This window comes from Microtus ochrogaster, chromosome X, assembly GCF_000317375.1.
Source record: "Microtus ochrogaster isolate Prairie Vole_2 chromosome X, MicOch1.0, whole genome shotgun sequence".
Lineage (NCBI taxonomy): Eukaryota > Metazoa > Chordata > Mammalia > Rodentia > Cricetidae > Microtus > Microtus ochrogaster.
The window spans coordinates 4,765,813-4,775,436 of NC_022026.1; the positions used below are offsets into that span (position 1 = coordinate 4,765,813).

General features: G+C 38.1%; 1 pseudogene; it reads right to left on the reverse strand.

Annotated features, from left to right (window-relative positions):
- Positions 1 to 5,754: 5,754 nt before the first annotated feature.
- LOC101980068 lies at positions 5,755 to 6,141 on the reverse strand (annotated as a pseudogene).
- Between the last annotated feature and the right edge of the window lie 3,483 nt (positions 6,142 to 9,624).

Below are 9,624 nucleotides of genomic sequence, written 5' to 3' on the forward strand. Positions count from 1 at the left end.
TTTTGGCCATTTGAACTTCTTCTGTTGAGAATTCTCTGTTCAGCTCAGTGCCCCATTTTATAATTGGGTTGGTTAGCCTTTTACAGTCTAGTTTCTTGAGTTCTTTATATATTTTTGAGATAAATACCTTGACGTCAAAATTGAAGTCATAAGGTATGTTTACTGTAGAGAAGAGATTTTGAGATTTTGCTTTTGTTTCCACAGGAAATGAGAGGCTGTGGATTCATTCAGAGTTAAAAAAGAAAAATTAGGTTTGATCAAGGAAGACCACCTGAAAAATCTCCAGTAGGAACAGATGGCCAGGATGTCAGAGTTCTACATCCAGAACAGGTTCAAGATGCTGCCTGAGATGATCAAGCCTCACAGGATACTCCAGTCAGGACTTGATCATAAGTTTGAATTTTCTTTAGGTACCCATAAGATTATCAGCACCCCCAAACACCTGGAAGTAGCCTGGAATACTATGCCCATATTCCCCCAAAATGGACTATGGATATTTTTCTTTGTTTAAAAAAAATTAGGAAAAGTGGTGTGGGAGAACTGCCTGTACTCTGCCAATCATGTTTTTAATAAACGCTGATTGGCGAGGCAGGGAGTATAGTCAGATCAATCAGACAGAAAATAGAGGCAAGGGGACGAGAACAGGAGAATTCTGGGAAGAAGGAAGCCCATTACTCCCAGTCCTTCCCAGATCACCATAGAAGCAGGATGTGATCTACCCCACTGAAAAAGGTACTGAGCTATGTGGCTAACATAGATAAGTATAATTTGTTGATATAAGCTATAAGAGTTAATAAGAAGCCTGAGCTAATGAGCCAATCAGTTTATATCTAATGTAGACCTCTGTGTGATTCTTTTGGGGCTAAATGGCTGTGGGAACCGGGCAGGAAAAAAAACCCAGCAAGCAGGACCTCATCCTACACAACTTTATAGTAATATTTAACATGAGTATTTTGTTTAACTCCCATATCTTCCAGTTGGTAATTTGTACTAGGCACTAAGATCTTGCATATTTGATTGCCTCTTCTTTAGAAGGAAAACAGTAGTGCTGACTTCTATGGTAATATAAAAAAGTAAATAAAATTACCTAAAATTAAAAATACACTTAAAGGATAATATCCACTTTCAATTTTGGTCTTTAAATGTAGCCCAGGCTGATCTTCAATATGTAATATTCTGCTTCAACTTGTTGAGATTTTGAGCAATATCACAATGCCAGTTCCACTAGGTTTTTTTTATTAAATAATATTTCCCTTATATGTCTCCTTTTTTCTCTTTACATTTCCTTTTACCTTTCTAAGTACTGACACTTTCCAGAGAAATTTTAAAAAAGGTTGAAGAATAAGAGATTGAACTTATCCACAGGGAGAGTGATAGTGAATTTGCAGGTTAGTTCAGTTACTCTCAAGCACATAATCTTTGGAAAATTAATAAAATTGCCCTGAGCTTCAATGTTCACATTTGTATAATGAGGGTCAAACCATACCCCTTTGGATTTTTTAGAAAATTTGGTTGAATTGTATATTCTTTATATAGTTATCACATTTCTCAAAAAATGTGACCAATTATTATTTTCAACAATGCATCATGCTCATATTTTCAATAATGAATCATGCTCATATTTTTATGTCAGAAATTTGATCTGCTCAATGTAAGTTTCAGAGAATATTTTAATAACTATTGAAAATATGGACTAACAGAGTTTGCCTAACCTAGAAACACAACAGAAAGAGATTCTAATGATGCTCTTTCAAATTGACATGAGAGCCAAACTCTCCACTATTTAAAAAATATTATATATATATATATATATATATATATATATGTAGATGTATATATATATATATATATATATATGGTGATGAGTTGATTTAGTGTTGTTCATATGTATATACTTAGGGGGTGTAGAACCTGATATTGGATAACCCAAGTAGTGAGTTCATCCATGAGGGAGATTCATTCCCCCTCTCTCAGGAGTCACCTTCTATAACTCTTAATCTAAGGATGAGACCTTGTGGGATTTCCCTCAATGGTATTTGTATATCAACTGTTCTAATCTTGTTTAGACAATAACATGGTTCAGAATTCACTTATGCAGCCTTCCTGACATATCTAAACAATACAGACACAGCAGACTTTCTGGTCCTCGTTTTTAAGTATATCTTCCCATTCTGTGATGTTTCCTGAGTCTTATGTGTGTTAGTTATTGGTAATATATTTATCAACTGGAGTTTGGCATCCTATGGTCAGTATAGCTCTCTGCATTTTGACCAGTTCTGATTTTCTGTAATGGTCTCTGTATGTTACAAAATGAAGCTTCTCTTTTGACAGTTGGGAGCCTGTCTTTGTTATGGTTTCTATTGCCGTGATAAAACACTATGACCATAAGCACTTTCTGGAGGAAAGGATTTAATTACTTATAATTCCACATCACTGTCTATGATCAAAGGAATCCACAGCAGGAAGTCAGAAGTGAAAACCTCGAAGCAGGAACTAATCCAGAAGCCATGGGACAATGCTGATTGCAAATTTGTTCTCATGTCTTAAAAATTTTGTTTTCTTACATTCCCCAACACTACTTACTCAGGGCTAATGATACTCCCACATTATTCACTAGTTAAGAAAAGGCACGACAGTTTTGCATACAGGCCAACCATTTGAAAGCATTTTCTCAACTGTGGGTTCCTCTTCTTTAGTAACTCTATTGTGTATCAAGTTGACCAAAAATGAACAAGCAAACAAAAATAAAAAAAACAAACAATTATACCTGCCTGTGTATAAAGTCTATATATAGGCAGTGATGCTATATGCCTTTAATCCCAGCACTCTGGAGGCAGAGGCAGGCAGATCTCTGAATTAGAGGCCAACCTAGTTTACAAGAGCTAGTTCCAGGACAGTTAGGGCTGTTACACATAGAAACCCTGTCTCAAAAAAAGTCTCTTTAGAATACAATTATGAATTATGCTAGTTTAAAAAATTTGCAGAAGTAGATTTTTCTTTTACTCTTAACAACTAGTGGTAGGCTCATAGGGAGAAGGCCTTGAGTCCAATTATATAGTCACTGGTTATTACCAAACTCAGAGTACCATGATTGCGCCTTTGAGAAAGTATTTGTGGGATGTTCATTATTGTTGCATTAAATTTTAGCAGTAGGTAGATTTGACTGATTTTTCTCCATTGGCAAATTGTATAGCATATTTCAGTATTAAGACATTTAGTTCTCAGGTAAGAGGCTTCCAGGTTACATCCAGCTTGATTCTACCAAGTCCTCACAATGCATGCTGTCTTCAGCAATAGGAATTTACCTTAAACTACCTGGATGGGAACAAGGGCAAAAACAATAACTAATATCGAAGGTATGGCTTAAAGAAAGCATTGAAGGAATCATGTTGGAGGAGGCTGCTAGTTAGTTCCCAGCCACTTAGCCCCAAAACAGTCACATAGAAACTATATAAATCACTGAGTGACCCATTAGCTCTAGCTTCTTATTGACTAACTCTTACATATAAATTTATCCCATCTTCATTAATCTGTGTATTGTCACATGGCAGTGGGCTTACTGGGTAAAGTTCTGGCATCTGTCTCCAGCGAGGCTCCATGGTTTCTCTCTGACTCTCCCTCCTTTCTCCCAGCATTCAGTTTAGTTGTCCCTACCCATTTAAGTTCTGCCCTATCAGGCAAAGCCAGTTTCTTTATTCATTAATAGTAATCATAGCACATAGAGGGAAATCCCACATCAGAATAAGGCTTATTAAACAGTAGGACCTACTTTATTAATAGGACAGAAAAACGATGCCAGGACATCAGGAATGCTAGAGTGAAAGTGGTTGCATAACCTGCTGATTCTTTGTTATTCTATTAGGAGCCAGAATTGCTTAGGCTCTAGTCTTTAGTTTTGTCTCTCTGCAAATAGAACTCATCCGGGTGAAAGAGACTTTATGTACTTTGTGTCCTCCCTCAAAAGAATTCATTCTTATGCTCACTACAAATGCTTCCTCTGTAGGCCCAAGCCTAAGCTCTGTTTCCCAGTCAATAAAACTCATTCTTTTCTTTATTCATTCAGGATTATTTATTTTACATACCAACCACAGTCCCCCTCCTCCTGCTCCATCCCTCTGCCTCCTTTCTTCTCCCCCCTATCCATTCACCCTCAGTCTCCTTTCAGATGGGGTAAGGCCTCCCATGATAAAGATCTCAGGAACTTTGCTCTAGTGAGGTATTTTGCCAGAAAATTTCAATATAGCCATTCCTGGAGCTTTGTTATAAGAATTGTCACTCTGGTATCTTGCCCCAAAGTTGTACTATGTTTATATGTGCAATAAAATTAAACCATGGGATGGTCCTTTCTCAAAATTTTGATCCAGTCTGACTGGCCCAAGTCAAGCTATATTGATTTTTCACTGTTACATATTCATGATTTATTTCCCTGCTGACTGTGATACCTGCAGGGACACCCACCACCCCCAGCAATTTATATAGCCACGCGGGATTGTATTATTTTGTGTTTGCCTAAATTTAAATTCATTTATGACTGTTGGTGTGATAAACCACAAGAGCTATAAACAATCAAACAGAACCTCCGTTTTTTCTCAAGTACAACATTAAAACACACTTTTGAACCTGATAGAAGAGAAAGTGGGAAGTACTCTACAACATATGGGCACAGGAGATCACTTCCTACGTATAACCCCAGCAGCACAGACATTAAGGGCAACATGGAATAAATAGAACCTCCTGAAACTGAGAAGCTTCTGTAAAACAAAGGACACTGTCACTAAGACAAAAAGCAACCCACTGATTGAGATCATTTTTAAAAAGTCCCTATGCCTGTGAAAGTTTTTGAAATTTAGTAATTTATACTATGTGGAATTGTTGAGTGTTTTTTTAAATGTAATATGAACATATTTATTAAGATGCTCAAGAATGAACAACATTATTTTCGCTCTTCATGTGACAGAGAATACATTTGACCCATGTTGAGGGAGGAAAGGGATAGGGCTCTCAAAGTGGGTGTCAAACAGCCCCACAAGAAATCCCCATTCAACGAAGGGCAGACTGTCCCTGATAGCATTGTCTCTGCTCTAAGTTCCGGCCCCGGTATTCTTTATTCCAACTATTCTGTCCTTGTCACTCTTCAAGATCCAGGCAGTCAAATTAGGCTGCCTATGATTCTGCAGACCATCCCTTTGAATTGTTACTGCCTTGATGCCCTCAGTAGGGAATGGGGTGAGAGTAGAAGGTTACACATATCAAAAACACAACATTAATAGATGGCACTTGGATGTAGGTTTAACATTATCAGACTTTCTCTTCAAATGATGGTGGCCGGGGGGGCGGGGGGGCTGCCTCCCAAAGAAAAATCTTCAGTCATGGTAGCATATATGGAGATTTCCTATGCAAAGGCGTGAGGGACCAGTGTAACTGTCATCTTGTCCTGCACAGAGGAGTGAGTTTGCAGATGAAAGTAGACACTATCCTTGGCTTAGGTGTTTCCTGGTTCTTCCCACTGTTAAATTGTGCCGCTCTGCCTCTCACCTGCCTTAGATATCATTCCACTTAGAGTAAGTGAAACAGATTAAAAAATGGTAGGAGAGGATGGAGAGATGGGACAGAACAACCCTGTAAGACTATAAAAATACAAAAACCAGATGTAGTACAGTATTTATAATAGAAACTGGCTGAAAACACTACATGCTAACAGACGGTATGATACAGAGTAGGATGGGAGCAGACAGGAAGGGCAGAGCCACAGGCCTACACCAGGAACCTTTCAATAGACTGATGGATGGACTGGATCTGCTGCTTTAGCTGAGAGCCTTCTTTGATGGTAACAGAACAGACGACGACAGGTCTGGATACTCCACAGGCCCGTCCTAGGGCCTGCTTGGAGCACACAAATACATAGGGGACAGTCTTGTCTTCACACAGCAGTGGGAGGTGCAGGATGATCTCCAAGGGCTCAGCGTCTGCTGCCATCACGATGAACTCAGAGATGCCTCTGTTGAGGGTTTTGGTGGCTTCATTGGCTCCTTTCCAAAGCTGCTTGTAGTTGCACGACTGCTGAACAAGGTCCGGTAGCTTCTTGGTGAGGTGGGCATCTGCGAGGGGATAGGCCTTCCGGTTCACATCAGCCTCTGTCATGGCTTCGGTGCGCCTGCCTCACCGCAGGTCGAGAACAGCCAAGCTCCGACAGACCGAAAGCGCCGCACGGAAAGACTTGAGTGTTTTGAATGGATATAATTACATCATCAAATTCTAAAATTTTAGATACCTAATAAGATAGAACATCAATGTGAAAAAGATATAGAGCCAATAAATCAGCATTTAAATTCTAATTTTTTTCCAACAAGCTAGTAAATTTTATATTAAAATTCATTAATTTTTATCTTTTTCCTCATTTACTGAGAAAATTTTCAAGGTCAACACAATCATTTTCAGATGTGAAATAGACATCAAAATGACTAGAGTGAGGTTTTGAAAAATATTTTTCCAGTTTGAGACCTATGAATGATGGCTTTTATTTACCAAGTTCTATGAGAGTCAAAACAAGAGGTATTGCCATTTAAAAACTTCACGGGTGGGAGAAATGGAGATTGGCCATTTATAAGATAATTTAAGAATACAGCATAGAGTTGACCCAAATAATGGCAACTGTTCTAGTGAAAGGACCAAAATCACATGAATATGTTAGGCTAGAAAACTGCTATATTCAGTACTATTGTGGGAATAAAACACAATGGGCGGTTTGGATACTCAACTTACTAAACCTGGATGGAGGTGGGCGGTCCTTGGACTTCCCACAGGTCAGGGAACCCTGATGGCTCTTCAAGCTGATGAGGGAGAGGGACTTAATCGGGGGAGGGGGAGGGAAATGGGAGGCGGTGGCTGGGAGGAGGCAGAAATCCTCAATAAATAAATAAATTTAAAAAAAAACACAAGTATATCCTGGTATGTATCATTTACCCTCGGTAAATTCTTGAATTTTCTCATATTACTCCTTCAGAAAATGATCACTTAAATTCAGAATAATCTAACTGATCTCAAAATGGTACATCCTGCTACAATTTGTTTAAATCCAACAAACTTTATAATTACTAAAAACAACAAAAGCCTCTTCAAAAAACAAAAAAAATTCTAGTAAATGTAATATTTTATATTTTTCTTTGTAAAGAAATAGCATTTTTACATTATACTATGAAGACTCTAGAGCAGCAACATAATTTTCAGAACACCATGAGACAGAAAGCTATGTAGAAGCGAGACAGAGACTGCTGAGGGTTCAGATATGAATCTGGGACCTTCAAGGGAGTAGACCTAAGTCAGGACCCCTATGGGTCTGGGCATGAGTCTAGGAACTCCCATGAACTAGGCCTGAGCCAGGACCTCTATGGGTCTGGGAAACCAAAGGGAATAGGTAGGAACCTGGAACCTCTGTGGGTCCAAGCATGAGTTTGGGACATCTGAGGGACTAAGCCTGAACCAGGTCGTATGGGGTTCTGGGTGAACCCGAGCCTGGGAACTCCGAGGCAGTAAACCAGATCCAGAAACCTTTGCAGGATCAACTCTAAGCCAGGGACTTCTGCAGGAGGGGATCCAGACCAGTATTTACAGAAACAGGTCAAAGTGGGTAACCTAGGCCAAAGTAGGCCTTGGACTCCAAGGAAGCAGAGCAAAGCACAGGAGAGTACTGAGCTATCTCCAGGAACAAGGAATAACCAATGGAGTAACTAGAACTGTGGCATTGACTTAACCATAAGGAACAACCATCTGAGCTTTGGATTCACTGCACCTACAAGATTAATCAACAGGATCTCAGACAGCCCCAACCAAACCTATTAGAGGAAAAGATGAGTAGAAAAGGTAAGAATGAACACTTGCAACCCCACGAAGAGCAACACAACACCAGTAAAACCCAAAGACCCTACAACAGTAAGACCTGAACAACCAAATATGGATGAAGCAAAAAAAAATTACCTAAAAAATAACTTCAAGAGAATGTTTGAAACTCTTAAAGAGGAAATGTGAATTTCCCTTAAAGAAATGAAGGAAAAGACAAAGAAAAAATTGTAAGACAGCAAATCACTCAAAGAAAACCAAGAAAAGAGGAATCAAACATATGAAAGAAACTATTTAGGACTTGAAAACTGAAACGGAGACAATAATGAAAACACAAGCCAAAAGAATTATAGAAAAAGAAATCATGAGAAAATGATCAGAAACCACAAATGCAAGCATGAACAACAGAATTCAAGAGATAGAAGAGAAAATTTCAAGCTCTGAAAATACAATAGAGGAAATAGACTCATCAGTTAAAAAAAAAATCTAACAAAAGCTTAACCTAAACTATCCAGAAAATATGTGACACAATGAAAAGGCCAAATCTAAGAATAATAGGTATAGAAGAAGTAGAAGTTCAATTCAAAAGCCCAGAAAATATATTTAACAAAATCAACCTAAAGAAAGATATGCCTATGAAGATACAATAAGCTTACAGAAAACCAAATAGACTGGATCCAAAAATGTCCTCTCACCACATAATAATCAAAACACTACACATACAGAGTAAGAAAGTATATTAAGAGCTGCAAAGGAAAAAGGCCAGGTAACATATTAAGGTAGACATATCAGAGTTATACCCGATTTCTCATTGGAGACAATGAAAGCCAGAAGGTCATGGTCAAGCATTATGAAAATATTATGAGACCACAGATGCCAGCTTAGACTACTATACACAGCAAAACTTTTAATCACCATAGAAGGACAAAACAAGATATTCTATGACAAAACTAGATTTCACCAATACCTAGTCACAAACTCAGCCCTACACAAAACACTAGAAGGGAAACCCCAACCCAGAAGTGAAAAGGGGGAAATAACAACAGACATGGAGGAAATACAAAGAATCATCAGGTTATATTTTGAAAACCTGTACTCTACAAAATTGGAAAACTTAAAGAAAATGGACAACTTTCTGGATAAATATAACTTACCAAAGTTAAATCAAGACTAGATAAGCAAATTAAACAGACCTATAACTGCTGAAGAAATAGAGTCAGTCATCAAAAGTCTCCCAATCAAAAAAAGCCCAGGACCAGATGGCTTCAGCTCAGAATTATATAAGACTTTCAAAGAAGAACCAATAACAATACTCCTCAAATTATTCTACACAACAGAAATAGAAGGAATATTGCCAAATTCTTTTTATGAGACTACAATTACCCTGATAACCAAACAACAGAAAGACAATACTAAGGAGAATTGCTGACCAATTTGACTCATGAAGATTGATGCAAAATTACTAAATAAAATATTGGCAAATTGAATCAAAGAATACATCAGAACCACCATTCACCATGATCAAGTCAGCTTCATCCCAGAGATGCAGGGATGGTTCAACATACAAACATCTGTCAACGTAATCCACCATATAAATCAACTGAAATATAAAAACCACATGATTATCTCATTAGATACCAAAAAATGCTTTTGACAAAATACAACATCCCTTCATGATAAAGGTCTTGGAGAGAGCAGGGATACAAGGAACATACCTAAACATAATAAAGGCAATATACAGCAAGCCAACAGCCAACATCAAACTACACAGAGAGAAACTCCCTGTGA